General features: G+C 51.7%; 1 long non-coding RNA gene across 1 annotated transcript in view; it reads right to left on the bottom strand.

The window, feature by feature from the left end:
* LOC121461178 overlaps window positions 1-18,888 on the bottom strand; it is a 55,128-nt gene that overhangs the window by 11,258 nt on the left and 24,982 nt on the right. The window lies entirely within an intron of this gene.

Genomic DNA, 18,888 nt, shown 5'->3' with positions numbered 1-18,888 from the left:
ATCAGAAGTCCCTGAGTCCACAAGCACTTGCTTCACTGTCCTCCAGTCTGGCCACCTCACCTTTCCCAGCTTGACCTCCCCTAAACACTTCCAAGTCCCTACTAACTCCATGCCCGCTACTTTCCTTGCCCAGGTCTGGCTCTGCACAGACTCTTGCTCATTCTTCAAGGCTTAGCTCCACTGTCCTCTGCCACGCTCCGGATCTCAGAAGAATGCCACCTGCTGCCCCTTGTGTGTGTGCACAGCGTGGATGGTATCAGTGTGCGGCATCTGTGTCCTTACCCTGTGTCTGACCAAGGACAGGGCCCAGTGGAGGTGGGCAGAGGGCATGAGCAGTGGCGATGGTGGGCAGGATCGAGCTTGGGAGACAAGAACATTCTCGAAAGGTCAACTCGCAGTTTGGTGCCCTTCACATACCCTTTAGGGTTCCTTCTTTCTGCTCCGGGCTTAACCACAGTAGTCAGTGTCCCCAACCTCTCCTGGGCCCCAGCTTCCAGGATGCAGGAAGGTTCCTTGCTAAGAAGTTTGTTTGGGTGTGCAGTTGGGGGGAGTGGGAAGGGGAGGCACACTTGTGGATTTTAAGTCCCTTCCTACTAGGGATGCTGTGTGTTTCTTGGAGGGTCTGTCCCAGCACGATCCCTAGTGCTCTGCTGGGGTTGGCCATTTAGAAAGTGGACAGAAGCATCCAGATTTCAGACCAAAACAGAGTCTAAGAAAGAGGGGATCAGAGCCCTCGGAAGGGGTTGGTGGATATGAACAATGGCTTGCGGGAAAAATTGCTGTGGCTGATGACCAGCCATGAAGGTGATGAATTCGAAAGCCTCATGCCTAGATCATTCAAGAACAGTGGGGCCATTGATGTGCAAGGAAGTGGTGGGGACAGGATGGTGACACAGGTTTGGGACATGGATATTTCGGGGCTAGAGACAACTCTAGACATCCCATATGAGGGAGTGGCAGGCAGATGAAGAGCAGCCACCTAGTCAGGAAACCTGGGACCAGGGCCCGCAGGTGGCAGGAGGCTAAGGCTGGGGACTCTTCAAGGTCACAGGTGTGAGGTTTGTGCTAAGCTGGTGGAACCCAGAAGGGAATGGCCCTCACTCTCCACCCTCAGGAGTTTGATGTCCTAGAGAGATGGACATGGCCACAGTCCTATCTGGATCTTAGGAGTGCCCAAAGGCATGGTGGGGACCCTGGGGAGGAATAAGGGGGACAGGGAGGGGGGCAAAAAGCAATAATGCCAACATTATCCCAAATAACCTCCTCTGTGTCAAGGGCAACACATGTAAGCCTGGCACGTAAATGGAGTGGCGGGCTGCTTCCCGCCACCCGGGAGGACTCCCGGCCACCGGCTAGCTTTACCCAAAATAATTACATGGAAACTGTATTCTTTTAAACACTTCTTGGCCCATTAGCTCTAGCCTCTTACTGGCTAACTCTCACATCTTGATTAACTCATTTCTATTCATGAGTATAGCACCACGAGGTGGTGGCTTACTGGGAAGGATCTTAACCTGCGTCCATCTTGGAGAGGAGAGCTATAGCATCTGGCTCACTGCCTTCTTCCTCCCAGCATTCAGTTCTGTTTACTCTGCCTACCTAATTTTTTGTCCTATCAAAGGCCAAGGCAGTTTCTTTATTAACCAATGAAAGTAACACATAGACAGATGATCCTCCTCCATCACTGGCAGCCATCATCCGAGGTCCAAGCCACGCTGTGGTAAGGATGTTAATAGGATAACTGATGATTCATGGAACCGAGACCTGGAGATTAGGGAGCAGCATTGCTGATTTCCTGACATTTGAAAATTACATTGTAACTAGGCGAAAGAACACCTTGTTTAGCGAAAATGCGAATGAAGATTCATTTCAGCACAACTGTCCTTCAAGGAGCAGTGCGAGTGTGTACCATGTGTAGCGTGTGTGTGGTCGTGCACGTCACGTGCAAGCACACGGAAGAGTGGAAAAGAAAATGGTAAGACGGTAGACCCGATGAGGTCAAAGGGCGACCTTTGTGGTGCATTTGAATTTTTGCGCTATGTTAGTGGGCTCTTCTATCAGATATATTGCTTAAAAACGAAAGGAGCTGGAGAGATGGCTCAGTGGATGAGTGCTGCCTGCCTTGCCAGAGGCCCTGAGTTCTACAAGCACCCTCATGGGGCAGCTCACAACTGCCTATAACTCCAGCTCCAAAGGGCCACACACCCTCTATGGCTGCCCCTCTTCACATGCATATACATAAATAATAAAATAATATTTTAAAAATCTAAATAAAAAACAGAATCTACAGGACAATAAAGTACTATATTAAAACAAAGTCCAAGTGTTGCCCCTGGTTGATAAATGACTCTGAGAAGGATCAAGCAGACTGGAGGCCGTGTTGGATCCCAGCCCTTCAGACCAGGACTTTTCCCAGAGACAGGGAGGGAAGGGCAATGCCAGATGTGCTGAGGCCCAGAGACCCATCCTGTTGCAGGCAGGTTGGGGCGTGGGTGGTCTAGAGTCTCTTGTCTGTCTTCAAGCCCTTTGCACTCCCTGTATGCCCCATCCCTTGCTAGCTGGCCGGTTTGTCCCACACATGAGCTATGGGTAGAGTGGGAGAGGCCTGCTCTTCACCCTTGCGCAGTCCAGCACATCCTGTCCCTAACCCCCGTCCAGCGCATCCTGTCCCTAACCCCCTTCCCCTACGTGGTCCTCCAGTGACCTCACACTGCCCCGAGCGTGGGCTGAAGTTGCCTGAGTCAAAGCTAAAGCTGAGGTGTAGGTCAGGGTCTCGGACAGACCAGAGAGGGCTTGCCACCCTGGCTGCCATCTGCTTGTCCCCCTGGAGTAAACAATAAACCAGCAGAGAAGGAGAGCTGGGTACTGCACCCTGCAACCCTGGAGGGGCAGCGAGCTGGAGTCAACTTACCCAGCTCAAGAGAGCTACCTGCTCTACTTTGCCCTACACGTCTAAGCTGTGGCTTTCCCTTGGAAACTTGACCCCGTTGAAGTGAGAGTTTCCCATTGTGAGAGTCCGCATCTACCTTTGTTCTCCATCACCCTCGGAGCTGGTTACTAAGCTCCCTCCCACCCACACACCGCTGCCCAGGGCCCTTTGCTTGACTCCCCTACAGGCTTCTTAAATCCGTCAAGCTCACTGGTGAGTCTTGGATTCATGAAGTTGTCAATGTGCTCAGAATCCTCAGTGTCCCCCACTGACCACTAATAGAAGCTCAAACATTCGCCTGGGATTTCCAGTCTGGTCCCAGGCAGGCAGCCACTGTTGTGAGTTGGTACTGAACAGCCCCTTCATGCCTTGGTCTAGGCCACACAGGAAGAGGTGACACTGGGTGCTAAAGAGAGAGAAACCTGGTGGAACAACAGGGAGTTGGACTGAGGCTCTGGAACCAGGAGGGAGCTGGGAAACTGAACAATCTACCATTGGCCGCATGCTACCAAGGCTCTGGAGCAGGGATTGGCTGCTGACTTCAGTCGTGGCAAACACAGGGGCCAGCACAACCTTACCTGTGCTATGAGGAAAGCAGTTTCCCCGCTCTCTAGTCAGTCTCCTCAACTCCTCTCCGTCCTTCAAAACTCAGCCCAGATGCTACCTCCCAGAGGGTTCTTTCCTGTGTCTGACCTGGGCCCTCACCTGACTGTTACCCCCTAGGCTACAGCCCTCCTGAGACAGAACCCTGCAGGCTTAGGAACCTGCTTTCTGAGTGGGGGCTGCCTCTCGTTATCTCAGCTGTCATCTTCCCTCCCTCCCTGGCCTCAATTCTTCCCTTTTATTTTGTTTTGTTTTGTTTTGAAGCAAGGTTTTCCTCTGTAGCCCAGGCTCCTTTAGAACTGAGCAATCCCCTGCCTCAGCCTCCTGAGTTCTGGGATTACAAGCATGGGCCACGGGGCCCAGCTTTCCCCTCTCTGTCTAAACTAGACTTAGACTGTAGCCTACTACGCTCTCCTCCAAGGGCCATGAGGACACCTGACACGACACCTCTTCTTTTTAAAAAAAATGATTCATTTACTTGATTTATTAATGTATATGAGTAGTGTTTTGCCTTCATATGTCTGCACCATATGAATGGCTGGTACCTGTGGAGGCAAGAAGAAGGCATTAAATGTCCTGGAACTGGAGTTACGGAAGGTTGAGGTGCTAGGAATTGAACCCAGATCTTCTGCAAGAGCAGTAAGTGCTCTAAACCCAAGCTGTCTCTCCAGGTTTATGATTATTTTTTTTTTTTGAGACAAAATTTCCCTGGCTGCCCTGAAACTCACTCTGTAGACGAGGCTGACCTCAAATTCAGAGAACCAGCTGTTTTTGCCCCTCGAGTGCTGGGATTAAAGGCCTGTGCCACCACTGTCTGCCCTCTCTTCCTCCTAATCTAAGGAGGAAGCTTCCTGTCTCCTTCCCTAAACTCCAGTCCTTGGTGGACAATGCTCCCCGTTCTGCAGCCGTTACTCCTCCTCTGCAGACTTCCCTGGCAGTTTTTCAAGGTGCTTTATCTTTTCAGATTGTGCTTCCTGAAGGGACACAGACTGTGCCCCCCAAAACCAGTCTCCCTAGTTCCCTAGTAGAAACACACAGTACTCTAAGTGCTCATCAGTGGACTGGGAAGATATGGCCTGTGCTTGCAGACTGTGGCAGATTAGCAGAAGCCCCATTCAGATGGGCCTGTCTATCACAGCGAGCACTCCCCTGAATCCCGGGGTAGGAGATGCATGAGGAGTAAGTCTGATGGGCACGGGCACAGGCTGCATGCTGCTCCATCCATGCAGCAGAGGAGTAAGTCTGATAGGCACAAACTGCATGATGCTCCATCTGTGTGGCAGAGGAGTAAGTCTGATAGGCACAGGCTGCATGCTGCTCCATCCATGCAGCAGAGGAGTATGTCTGATGGGCACAGTCCCAGGCATGCACTGACGTGAGCAGGCGTGTGTATGGGAAGATGAGCCCCCTCCGCACCACAGATAAGATGTAGTTGTCATGCAGTCACCACCGTCTCTGATCCATGCGCAGGCAGAGACAGTGCACCATGCATATTTGCACGGACACACCTGCACACAAGTACAGACACCCTGCCTCTGTAATCTGTTGCAGGTGTCAGCACGCTGTTCACTGGGCGCCACAGGGATCTCTCAAGGGCCTTTTCTTTTCTTTCATCTTAAAGAATTACTGATTTTATAAATGAGAGGGGCACACACATACAAAGAGAGAAAGACAGAGCGAAAGCAAGCAAGAGTGTATGTGTGCCTTGGCACCTGAGCGCAAGTCAGAGGACAACTTGGAGTCAGTCTCGTTCCATCATGGGGTGTTCTGGGAACTGAACTCAAGTTGTCAGTCTTAGCAACAAGAGTCCTTACCTCTGAGCCATGTCACTGGCTCCTTATACTATTTTTTTTTTAAGATAGGGTCTCATGTAGCCCAGGCTGGCCTCGAACTCCATAAGTAGTCAAGAATGACCTTGAACTTCTGATCTTCCTGTCTCCACATCCTGAGTGCTGGGGTTACAGGTGTGTGTCTCCACACCTGGTTTATACAGTTCTGGAGATAAACCCAGGGTTGATGCCCATGAAGCAGACACTCTACTAACTGCGTTATATCCCCAGCCCTCTCAAGGGTCATGAAATCCCAGAGTAAAGGCTACCTTCATCCACAGCAGCGTCTCACAGCACAAGAGAGGCAGACCCTGCTCTTGTTCTCCCCGTGTCCTCATGTGGTCCCCTTCCACATCCCTATCTTCATCTTCCCATGTCTCTCTTGTACATGGGGAATCAGAGAGCGCCCAGGCCTGGGGGAGAGCAGAGCATCCAGACAAGTGGCAGGATGTCAAGGTGACGCGCTCCAGGGGTGGGGGCTGCTCTGGGAGGCTCCTGGTTTATACGGCTACAGTGGTTCTGGGTCTGGTCTCTGACACCTCCTTCCTAAAAAGCCGATGATTCTAGGCAGCTCCAGACCTCCCTCTAGCCCAGCTGGCCTCTGGGTAGCACAGCGGCCGGGCACAGCAGCATCATAGAGCAGTCACTGTGATGCAGTGGGCTGACAGGTGTCTGCCCTACAGTAAGTGTTCCATAAACATTAGCAGCTGGCCTTGTGAGCTAGAGGGGGTGGCATCCAAAGTCCCTGTCTGAGCTAGAGGCTGGGAGGTTCATGACGATGAGTTGGGACAGACAGGGAGAGAAGGAGGGGTGGCTCCTGGCCTCTGCACGGACATGCGATACATGCGCACATGCTCCAAGGTGTACCAGGAAGCAAGCGAAGACAGTGAGTGGCCAAGCCCTGTGGAGGAAGAGAGAATGGTGACGGGCCCTATCTATATGAGAGCAGAGAAGTGGGTGGAGCAAGCTCTAGACAGAAAGACCACCTGAACAAATGCCCAGACATTGCTGAGCACCATGGTTGGGGACAGTCACTGTGAAACCCTCAGGCTCAAGAGAATCACTACCGCGTAAAGTAGCCCAGAGACAGGTGAGCTAGCCTTGTCCCTGTCCCCCATCACTGTGCACAGGAGCTCCCACCCCACTCAGGATGTGATGCCCCTTCAAGCTCTGTGCCTTTGTTTACATTGCTTCCTTCCAAAGATGTCACCGCCTCTTAGAAGCATGGGCACCTAGTTCATTTTGTCTATTATCATCAACAGACAGACCTAAACTAACGGGAAACTCAGACTAGTTGAATGAATGGATGGATGGATGAATGAATGAAGCAACTGTCACATCTCAATGCGGGATGAGTCACCTGATGACTGGAGCCAATGGCATGTGACCACACTGCACAACTCAGAGAACACCACCAACACGCAGCAGCAGGCCACCACGAAGCCTAGTTGCCACCGCCGCCACAACCACGCGGAGAGTGACTTTCTCTCCTTGTACCCCTCCCCACCCAGCCGCCACCCACGCACACTTTCTCTCTTCCCTGGGGCAGCTGGTGGGAGGGGGCTGGGCCAAACTGGCGACTGGGGGAGGCTGGGAAAGTCCAGGCTGTCTCTCCTGGGGGGGACGGGGGCTGTGTGCTGGGATGCTTACGGGGATGGAGGAAGGGAGGGTCGACAGCCCTTACAGCTGCGGTCCCCTTCCCAGCAGCCTGCCCGGGCACAGAAAGGTCTCTTTGTTCTCTGCCTTTAAAGGCTAAGAGAAACACTTACGCATGGCAAATTAGCCCAAAAATGTATTTCTCTAAAGCACCCGATTGTCTCCCCAGCCTGCAGCTGCAGGGAAGTCCCAGGGAGCTGGGGAGGGGCAGCTTTGGGGTGACCTTGGGGGACAGAGAGAGGAGGTGGGGAAGAGGGGCCGTCTTGCCTTCCTGCCTCTGCTCTCAGACTTCCAGTCACAGAAGGGCACAGCTGGGGAGGGTCTCGGGGTTAGGGAGACAACCCAGCCTTGTATTACAGAGAGGGAAACTGAGGCTGAGAGAAGTCATATTGAAGTGAGGAGCATTGACCTGTGGCAGGAGAGTTCTCTTGGACTGTTCTATCTGCTTTGTCCCCACTTGAGCCAAGAGGTTCCCGGACCCCATGATCAGCCAAGTCAGCTGCCCTAGGTACGGAAGAAAAAGGAGCCTGCTCACTTGGCTTACCCAGGGCCAGAAGGGGGAGGAGGCCACACCTACCATGGCTACTCCTGAGCGTGGAGTTGCTCTCAGACACCTGAAGGCTGACAGAGGCCGAGGTTGAGTCCCACGGAGGGAACCCTCCCTAGGGGCAGCAGGAAGGTCACCTTGGTCAATGTACAAGCAAGTCAGGCAAGGAGAAAGTTCCAGAATTCCACACAGTATACTCCTGGAACCAGCTCTCTGTGGACCCTGCCAGCACAACTAGATTCCCAAAGATGAAGAGGGCATAGTTGTGTCCCCAGCGAGCTCACAGTCCTATGAGGGAGACAGACAAGAAATGGTAACAAAAGTGTCCCACAGGGAGAAATCCCATAGACAGACCCAAACCAAGCTTCCCAAATCCAGGGAAGCTGATATGGAGATCTTTCCCAAAGAGGGTTTCAGGCCTTGAGACTAAGAGTGGGAGGAGGGCCATGACAGGGTGGCTCCCGACAACCACTCTTGTGACAACCACCTCAGACCCTGATTCTGTAGGATCCATAGATCATTTCTGAGCCCAGCCTGTGGTGGACAGACAAGACAGACTGCATCCTGGGGGGGTGGGGGCTCATCCACCAGCTGGGTGACGTGAGTTTTCTATGCGGGAAACTGCCCAGCCGGCACAAACTGCCCCCAAGGAGGGTTCAGCTCTGTGAGACAATCAGATTCTTGATGCACACTGGGGTAGGGAGGCTTCTAACAGGACAGTCACCAGAAGTGAGCGCCAGACACTGGATGAGCCAAGCCTGATGCCGAGGCACATGGCAGTTGCTAGGTACAGGTACAGGTGCGGGACATACACACAGGCAAAACATCCAAACACATAAAATAAATAAATCTAGCTGGGCGGTGGTGGCGCACGCCTTTAATCCCAGCACTCGGGAGGCAGAAGCAGGAGGATCTCTGTGAATTCGAGGCCAGCCTGGTCTACAAGAACTAGTTCCAGGACAGGCTCCAAAGCAACACAGAGAAACCCTATCTCTAAAAACCAAAAATACAATATATACATACATACATACACACATACATACATAAATAAATAAATATTTTTTAAAATGTAGAGTATATAGATGAGAGACTGGTGAGAGGGCTTAGCAGGTGAAGCCTCCTGCCTCCAATCCTGACTCCAAGTTTGGTCTCTGAGACCCAGTTGGTGGAAAGAGAGAATGGACCCCTAAATTGTCCCCTGATCTACACACATACCCACACACACTAGATACACTAGATAGATAGATAGATAGATAGATAGATAGATAGATAGATATAGTTTTTGTTGTTTTTGTTTTTTTGAGACAGGGTTTCTCTGTGTAGCTTTTTGGAGCCTGTCCTGGAACTCGCTCTGTAGACCAGGCTGGCCTCGCTGCCTCTGCCTCCTGAGTTCTGGGATTAAAGGTGTGTGCCACCACTGCCCAGCAAGTGTAGTTTACTTTACTTTTATTTTATTTTTGCCTCAGGGTCTCTCTGTGAAGTCTTGGTTAGCCTGTGAGTAGCTATGGAGACCAGGCTGGCCTCAAACTCCAAGAGATCTTCCTTTACCTCCCATATGCAAAGATTAAAGGTGTGTGCCACCACACCAGACTTGTAAGTATAATATTTAAAAGCTAAGGAGCATATGTGAGTGTGCAAATGAGTATGAATGAGCGGGTGTGTATCTGAGTGTCCTGTGGTTGCATGCAAGTGTGTGAAGTTGTGCACCTCTGCCTCTGTGTGTGTGCTATGGTTGTATATGACTGTGTGCTCCTCTGTGGGTATTCGTGCCTGTGAATGCGTATGCACACACTCAGGTGACTAGTGCACACACTTGCATATGAGCGTGTACATGTCAGTGAATTTTGGGCATGTGTTTGTGGTGTCTGCTAGGTGCATATGTGTGTCTCAATATAAGTGTGCAATTAGATGCTTGCACAGTGTGGAGTTTCTGAACGGGAGTGGCCAGAAAATGTATGTGGAATATTCATGCTGTGGGTACACAGGTGAGTGTGGTGTGAGTGTGTACACGTGTGTGGCCATGGAGGGACCCCCTCAGGAATGCTCCTCAGGAAGGGAACCCAGCTGAGCCTCTAGGTGTCAAAGGTATGAAGGAGCCAAGCTGCCTGGGCAATGTCCTCTTGGGTGGCTGTGGAGACCATGAAGAAGTACAGGGGACTGGTCTGCTATGGGTGAAGCCCTCACTCGACATGTTATTCCCTGGCTCAAGGTGACACCAGCAGTTGAGCGAAATCCTGAGTGGTGCATGGCCCCCTCTCCTATAGTCTAGATTCTCACCTCCAGGAGAAGCCAGAGCTATTACACAAGACTGATGGACCCCGTCACAGGCACACCCTGCTGGGTGCCTGGGCTCCTCGGGCAGACTCTAAAATACCACCCCTTGCCTCTCTCACACCTTGCCTGCTCAGGAATCCTCAGTTAGCCACCAAGGGTCTAACTTCACTGGGCCCTCCCTTTCCTCCCTAGGCGCCCCATAAGGTGTTTCTCATAGGCAGAGAGTGCAGTCCTGGAGTGTGGAGCTGAGACAAAGGGAAACTTCTCTGTGATCCCTCTATAAAACAGCAGAGAAATTGAAAGCAGACTCACAGATGCAGGCTGCCCCTGTTCCTAGCAGCGTGACTCACACAGCCAAATGATGGGTCAACCCAGGGACCATGGACAGCCAATGGGCAAACAGATAGTATTCAGTGCCATGAAGGACATCATATTGTTCACCATAAAAGGGAGGCAAGGAGGCCAGGTGATGACGAGTTCCATCCCTGGGACCCGGAAAACAGAGGCAAGAGAGAACCAGCTTCACAGATTTGTCTGCCAACCTCCACGTGAGCACCAGGGTGACCATGCCCACATACACACATCATGCACATGCTATGACATGGATGACCCTTGAAGACATGTGTTAAGTGAAAGAAGCCAGAAACAAAAAGACTCCACTTAAATAAGGTACCTGGAGTGGGCAAGGTGAGAGGCAGAGAGGAGAGCGGTGGTTACCAGGGAGGTGAGGGGAGCTCAGAGAGTTAGCACCTGAGAGGCACAAAATTTTCAATTTTGAAAAATGAGAGAGCCAGGAGGAGGTGCAGCATATGTTTAATCCCAGCACTCGGGAGGCAGAGGCAGGCGGATCTCTGTGAGTTCGAGGCCAGCCTGCTCTACAGAATGAGTTCCAGGATAGCCAGGACTACACAGAGAAACCCTGACTTGAGAAGATGAGAGAGTTGTGGAAATGGAGGTGGTTACAGTTGCACGGTGTGTATGCAACTAATGCCACTGCACACCCAAACAGCGTTGAGATGGTTACCTGAATATTATGGGTACTTTTTATACATGCACAACCACACTCAAGCGCGAGTTGGGTTTTGTTGTTTTGTTTTGTGTGTGCGTGTGTGCATGTGTGTGTATGTGCGCGCGCGTGGATGCTAGGGATTGAATCCAGGGTCTCGTGCATGCTAAACTGCATCTTCAGTCTCTGAAACATTTCTGGAGAGACACCAAGCCGAGACAGTTTTATAAAAAAATCACTTCATGGTTTGGTTTTAAGACAGGGTCCCATGTGGTCCTTAGCTGGCTTCAAAGTCACATGTATCAGTGGATGACCTTAAATTTCAGATCACCCAGCCTCCCCTCCTGAGTGCCGTAATTACGTCATGCCATCACACCCGCTGTGTGTAACGCAGGGAACCAAGGCCAGGGCATGCTGCACGCTAGGTAAGCATTCTGTCGACTGAGCTATAATGTAGCGCAGTTCTATAGATTTAGGAAAGCGCCCTTGCCTTGTAACCTGTTGTGACAGAGGGAACAACTTTGACAGGTGTCACATCCCAGGATCCTGCTGTCCTACGCCCAGCACGTATGCAGGCAGAGTGTGGTATGGTACCTGTGCCAATGACTATGTGATTGGGTCCCATGCGGGGCAGTTTTTTCTCCTCACTCCACTCCCATGACAGCCCAGAATCTTCAGAAAAGCCCAAGGCCCCCCAAGCGGACACCAAATGGCCAAGCGGGGTACAGACAGCCTTGCTCTTCTTCCCATTTTCACTTTTACTGTCACTATCTTAAGGCTTCTACTCTGAAAATGTGTAATACAGAACTCAGATTTAAGTTGTAAATGGAGAAATGGCTCTGGCTTGGGACGCAAGCAGACCCTAAGAAGGTTCTCTGGGCTGCTCTCTGTCCAGCCTCCGGGACACACGCCAATTGCAGTGATGGCTTCAGTCACCAAACTGGCACCTGGGGGCTGGTGCATGGCTCAGTGGCAGGGATTGCTCCTAAGCGTGTGTGAGTTCAACCCTCAGCACCACCGCAAACCAAAAAGCTGGCATCTGACTTGTTTTTCCATTTACTGATTATTTTTGGATGGGGGTGCTTCGCCTGCATGTACATTCACATGCTACATACATGCTTGGTGCCTGCGAAGGCTGTAAGAGGGTGTTGGATCCCCTGGAGCTGGAGTTACAGGGGGTTGTGAGATGTCATCTGGGATGTCTCTCCAGCCCTGGGGCATCTGATTCTTGCTCTCTATGTTCAGGAGGTAAATAGCTCCAGCTAGTGAGGACTCTGCATTCTGGGGTCTCTGTGCTTCACATTCTTACCAAGAAGGCTCACAGTGGGGCAAATCTGAGAAAGTAGCTCAGGCCATTGCAGGACATACATGTGGTCTCATTTGACAGGCAGGAGCTGTGAGCCTTGCGTCCTCAAAGGCCCCTTCCAGATTAGCTTAATGCAGAGAGACCCATTAGCTCCTCCCTGGTACCAGGGTTAGAAGGCACCAGAACCAGGGCTCAGTCCCACCAAATCTAACCCAAAACTGCTATTTACCACTGGTTGCTCCCTGCAGGGACCTTATTCTTCCTCGAGGAAACACTCCTCAGAACCACCACACCAAACATCAGCACATCTGGGTACAAACTCCAGCCGGTCTATTCCTCCGCATCTAAATCTCAAAGTCAGTAACGCCAGGAAATCTTCCTTGGTCCTTTCCCTAGCTGGGCAACCTGTGATCCCAGGCCTTCCCCTGCTAGGGGCTCTCCCAGCGGAGCAGTGGCTCCCCCAGCAGCGAACAGGCCTGTGTGGGATTCCCCTCTGTGGGCTGGATGCTCAGCAAAGACTCAGTGTACCGTAGACAGCCGGCCGGAGAGGGTATGCATGAGAGGCTTAGGAGGCCCCGTGGTCCCTTTGGGCCCTGACATGGTGTGTATGCTGACCCTCATAACAGAAGTCTAAAGTCCAGAAGATGGGCATGGAGAAAATAAGACAACAGTGACCAGAGCAGGTTTCCTTGCTCACTTAGCCCCTGAATAGAGGCAGCAGGAAAGAACCAGAAAAGCCTGACAGTAGTGTCAGGGGAGTCTGAGGGAGGGAGGGGCAGAAGCAGAAGTCATCCATCTCATCCCAGATGTCTCTTCATATATATACATACACACGTAGGATCTCTTGTAGCCCAGGCTAGTCTCAAACTTCCTATGTAGTAAAAAATGATCTTGATTCTGATCCTCCTGCCTCTACCTGCCAAATCTAAGCATTACAGGTGTATACCATCATGCCTGGTTTCATGCTGGGGATCCAATCCAGGTTTTGGGGGACCCCACCATGCTCCATGTCTTCACATTGGACCCATCTCTGCTTGCTTTGGTCGCATGCCTGTAACCAGCGTTTGCTTGGATGATATAGGAGAAAGGGTTGTGGCACATAGGGCTGTGCTGTGACTGACCTCTGACCTAACGGTCACCCTGCCCAGCCACCTCTAAGCTGGTCCTTGCTAGGCCTTGGGGCTATTTCTGATCTTGGAGCATCTCCAACTACCAGTAAGTCATCACGGGTTCTCAGCTGACAGGTTATGCAAAGTTCAGGCACTGGTCATGTGGGATGGCCGGGACCCTTGTGGGACCCTACGTGCTGAAGAGGCAGCACACACAGCTCACAATGACGGATAGAGGAGGCATCAACATGCCTCCATGCTGACCTACCCACGTCACACTTATGCCCCCAACACTAGTTCAGCCACCATCACGCAGACTTTAGAAGCAGCCCCACGGGGACATCTTCCTGACAGGCAACGTTCTACCAGCATATCCTGCACATGGTCAGGGTCTCCTCAACTTCTCTTCTTTTCCTGGCCCGACCTCTTCTACCCCACCCTCCCCAGTCTCTGCATTAACCATGTTTCCCAACCCCCAAGCGTCTCTCCACAGACGCAGCTCCAGACAGGGTCCTGACCCACATCACAGCTGAGTCCTGGCCCCAGGCCAGCCACAGACAGAGCCCTTGACACTGGCTATAGATTGTCTATCAAAGCTGGGTGATTGCCAGAGGCCTTTACCCAGCCTGACCCTGGTCCTGACCCCAGCCTGCAGCCTGACCTTAAACCCAAAATGAACACTTTACCAGCCTTGATCTTGGTGACAGACATGAACCCTAATCCTGAGTCAAAAATGAGCACTTTCCTTGGTCATAGACTAAGCCTCAAGCCCAGCCTGAACCATTATCCTCCCTCGAGAATGAATACTCACCCTGTCTCTGACAGTCTGTCTACTGAGCCCTTTTCCATACCCTACATCACCCTGATCCTTGGCCTGGACAGGACCCTTATCCTGAGTCTGGATCTTGAGTAAATCCTGACTTTCTCCTACAGTGAATTTTCCCCGCATCTACATACTGAGCCCTGACCCTAGCTAGACCTATTCTTGGTCATGATCCTAAGCCCTCACAACGATGCTAGTAAGAGTCCTGGTCCTAGCTACGATCTGAGCCATGATCAGAACCTCTGACTGACTAAACTCCAGTCCTGACGCTAGACTGAGCTGTGATCTTAGGCTGAGCTCTGAATAGCCGTAACCTGAGTCTGAGTCCTCATTCTGGCTATATATGGTCTTTACTCTAATTCTAAAAAACTGGGTTCTGTTTCGAGCATCACATAAACCCTCACCCTGTGAAAAATATACTCAACCATTCCCTGGACAGCAAGCTCCTAGCCAAGGACGATCTCAGAGGATCTTGAACTTTCCACAGGTCCACATGTGGCCTTGAAAGGACAGTGGGGAAAACTGTTCACACTTTGCAGGTAAAGAGTGAAGATCTCAGAGAGCCTTGGTTTCTCCAGTGTCTGGGTTAGTCAAAGACAGAGTTTGCACCGTCATAGCGATGGGCTGGTCCAGGCAGGGAACTACAGATGTTACAGAGGACATTAGCAGTGGCAGGGAGAAGTCCATAGCCTCAGAGACTCGTCCAGCTCTGACAGGTCCAGGGGCTTCATGGCTCCTTCAGGAACCTTGAATTCACACATCTAGATAAGCCCAGGCCGGAAGCTGACACCCGAAGAGAGAGAGAGGCTCAGGAGCCACCTCGCAGCCTGTGACTGAGCTGGATGGGCCCATGGCTCCCCCTCTCATGTTCATGTGCCTTTCTTTCCTGGCCCCTCACATCTCTCAGAGGCCCAGGTGGGAGATGAGACCCCCAGAGCCAAGCTGGCATTTGGTCTTATCGTTCCGGGGACAGCTCAGGACCCTGTTCTAGCACGAGTTTTCCCTCTGCCCAGGCTCAGCAGTGCAGCCCAGGACTAGGGAGAGCACCCTTCTAAGTCCAGAAGTCCAGGAAGCCTGTCACCTCTAGCACTGCCCATTTCACAGACCTCAGATCCAGAGAACTGAGAGGCACAGCCAGCTGCCCAGGCAGCGCAGGCTGGCAGGGCCACATCGGAATGCAGACCCCAACCCTGGCACTAGCTCCACTCCAGCTGCCTCAGGAGGACCGGCGGATGGTGGGGGAACCTGGTGCCAGGCAGCAGAGGCTAGGGTGGGGGAGACTGGCTGACCCCTCACGCCACCCCCTCCAAGGCACCCCTGCCTGGTTCCATGTGGCCCTGCTGCCCAGCTGCCAGGACATCCGCCCAGGCCCAGATATCAATCCACACCAGGGCACTTGCTCGGCTTTCTTTGCCATTCTCTTCCCTGCCCAGCTCTCTCTTCTCTTTCTCTCTCTCTCTCTCTCTCTCTCTCTCTCTCTCTCTCTCTCTCTCAACATGTCATTACAGTAGAAACAAAAAGCGCGGGGACAATGCGGGCATTGACAGCGCCCCCTCCTGCCCCTCCCCCTTCAGTGCGTGCCAGCACTCTTTCCACCCGCCCAGGGCTGGAACCACTGCCAAAGGAGCCCTGCTCATAAACAAGAGGAACCAGATAAACCAGGAACACAATAGAGGGATTTGTTGCACTCAGAATGGTGGGAACAATGTCAACGTCGCGCGCAGCTGCTTCTAAGTCCCCACCCCACCAAGTCCTGCCAAGCAGCCCCTCGCCCCCAGCCCCTCTGATTTATGAAAGGTCAGAGGGCACCATGGCTAAAGGGCCCCTTCCTTGCATCCCTCGTTAACCCTTCGGAGACAATGGTCCCTTCTCTAAGAGGTGGCGCCTGGGGGCGGGTGTCATACACAGCACTTCCTGGAGCATCCTAGGGCCGGCTGGTGGCAGAGTATAATATAGTGAGGCATGGGCTCCAAGATGCCTTTGGGCCAGGCTTCATCCTTTCCCAAGTGACAGTCTCATCGAAGGAAGTCTTGCTAGTGACCCCACATTGGGTTGAAAAGACGGCATCTGACATTGCTATCCCACTGTGCCCTTGGGGGCAACAGCCATTGCTGATGCCCACTGTGTACTGAGGCCCTTGCTAGATGCAGGAGGAGTGAGGAAGGGCGAGCTAGAGTCCCTAAGCTGGGAGGAGACAGATTGTGAGTAAGTGGAAACCCAGGGAAGTTGGCTTGGCACCACTGGCACTGGACAGGGAATAGGGAGGGTGGCAGGGCAGAATTCCAGGGCAGGTGATGCCTGAAGAGAGGTGGCAGGAGTTGGAGCAAAGCCGCCAGTTCCTAGTGCCTCCCTGCTCCACTCCATAGGGGCCGGAGAATGTCCCCACGATTAGGGAGACAGGGGCCCTCGCAGTCACCTCACAGGGTGCTTAGGAACACTGAACGAACGGTCACAATCAAGGCGTGTGATGGTGCTCAGTGTGTCATGGCTACTGCTGTGTAGTCTCACTGCCATCCTGTCCTCCTCAAGATCCCCATGGCCTACCTGAGGCTCCCCTAACAATGCCCCTGACCTGATCACAACCCAGACCTTACCTTAGCTGGGATCCCTCTCCAACTCAACTACTTTGGGTTGTGTGGAGCGGGGAGAACCCCTGAAACCAAGAATCCGGGACTGGGGAGGAGAGGAATGCTGAGGATGGCGGAGGCCCAAGCAGACTTGAGACTTTCTGAAAATATCCATATTTTAGCCCCTTCGTATTGAAGCGCCAGCCCACACTGGAGGAAGGTCAATCTCTTTCCACCTCTACCGAGAAGGGGCCCTTTGACAATGCCACCCCTCCGTCTCCCGCGCAGCACCCCTCCCCCAATCCTGTATGGGTCTGTGGTCTCTGCTTTCACACCACATGTGGGATGTCCATTCTCCCTTCCATCAGCCTAAACGAAGAAACCAGTGTGGCAAGACAAGAAAGAGGAAGAAAAGGCAGCCGAGTGGAAAGGGCGAAGGACGGCGCTCTTCACAGTCACATGGAAAATCCACAACAAATAAGTGACAAAAAAACTGTATAATTAATAAGTCAGTTTAGTGCTAGGTAGTGGCACACACCTTTAACTCCAGCACTTGGGATGGGGAGGCAGAGACAGGTGGATCTGTGAGTTTGAGGCCAGCCTGGTCTACAGAGTGAGTTCCAGAGCAACCCTGTCTTGAAAAAACAGAAAGTAAAAAAAGAAATATATATATAAGTCTTTAACAGTATTACCAAATAAGAAGTTTGGGAAATCAGGGCTGTATTTTTTAAATATAGTTTACAGTGACCCAGAATGGAGGAAAGGAGGTGCTGAGCCAAACAGTGATGTGCTTGTCTAGAGACCGGAAACAGAAGATGAAGAGAGCTGCACACAAACACTATCTGATCCATGATAAGTTTATTTTAGACAAGAGTGTGAGGTAGCAATTTTGACACCATCTTACTCTGCATTAAGATTGAACAAATGGAGGGCCAACAAGATGGCTCACGGGATCAAGGTGCTTGCCGCTAAGCCTGGTGACTTGATCCCCAGAACCTGTGTGGTGGAAGGGAGGAGACAGCTCCTCAAGTTGTTCTCTGACCTCCGCACTTGTGCACACCGATTCACAGTAATAAATAAACTGGAAAGCTGGACAAATGGCTAAACTCTCGCTATAAATAGTGAGGTACCGGTAGGCAGCGAGTTAGAAATGGGCAGAGGAGAGAGGCCACAACATGCCCTGCATACTGTGGAAGGAGCCTCTTCCCTCTTCTTGAGTGCGAACTGCACATAGCAATCTACCTCCCACACTTATGAAAGCAGGGTCTTTGCAGTAGAGAAACCCGGCTTGTACCATCTTAACTACAGCTGGTTCACATCACCACTAAGCATGACGGTTATCACACACTGCCAAAGACCATGCAATGACCCCCCAAGACCCTAAGACCATGGCCACACAATCAGTCTTGGTGGTGTTCTTCCACCAAATCCATGCAAAGAGGAAAAAAACAACAGGAAAATAATAAGGATCAAGGTACAAAGTGTTCCATTCTTCAAACATGTCAAAGTCACAATACACAAGAGAAGACGCTGGAGGAACTGTCAGCATCTCAGGGACGCTTGGAGGGGACGAAGGAGATGCAACAACTGAATGTGGTGTGGAGTCTGGGATGGAGTCCTTGAGAGAGGGAGAGAAGGAGGAAGGGAGGGAAGAACGGAGGGCACTCATGGGAAAACTAAGGATATCTGAAGTCAGTAATTCATTCACTTAATAGTTTCTGCACCATATTGATTCCCTCCCTGCCTCCATCCCTCCCTTCATCCCTCCCTTCATCCCTCCCTCCCTCCATCTCTTTCCCCATCCCTCCCTTCAACCTTTGTTGTTGGTGGTGGTTTTGGTTTTTAGAGACAGGGTTTCTCTGTACCTTTGTAGTCTGTCCTGGAACTCACTCTGCAGACCAGGCAGACCTCGAACTCACAGAGATCACCTGCCTCTGCCTCCTGAGTGCTGGGATTAAAGCTACCACCGCCCGGCTACTTCCCACCTTTTTAAAGATAGGGTCTTATGTAGCCCAGGTTGGCCTTAAATTTACTATAGCATTAAGAAGACCTTGAACTACTGGTCCTCCTACCTCCACCTCCTGAGTTAGGGGCCAACCTAGTCTATAAAGTGAGTTTCAGGTCAGGGCTACATAGTAAGACCCTGTCTTGGGTGTGTATGGGGAAACTGTTAGCATCATAGAAATCTGGGTAAAGGATTTTTCCGGAATTTTTTGAGTGTCCTTAAAAACTTTCTGTA

The sequence above is a fragment of the Microtus oregoni genome, unplaced genomic scaffold (assembly GCF_018167655.1).
Source record: "Microtus oregoni isolate MIOR12 unplaced genomic scaffold, Mior012 000022F_ref0000154, whole genome shotgun sequence".
NCBI classification, from domain to species: Eukaryota; Metazoa; Chordata; class Mammalia; order Rodentia; family Cricetidae; genus Microtus; species Microtus oregoni.
The sequence above is the reverse complement of the archived record's forward strand: the minus strand, read 5'-3'. Positions and strand labels throughout refer to the sequence as shown.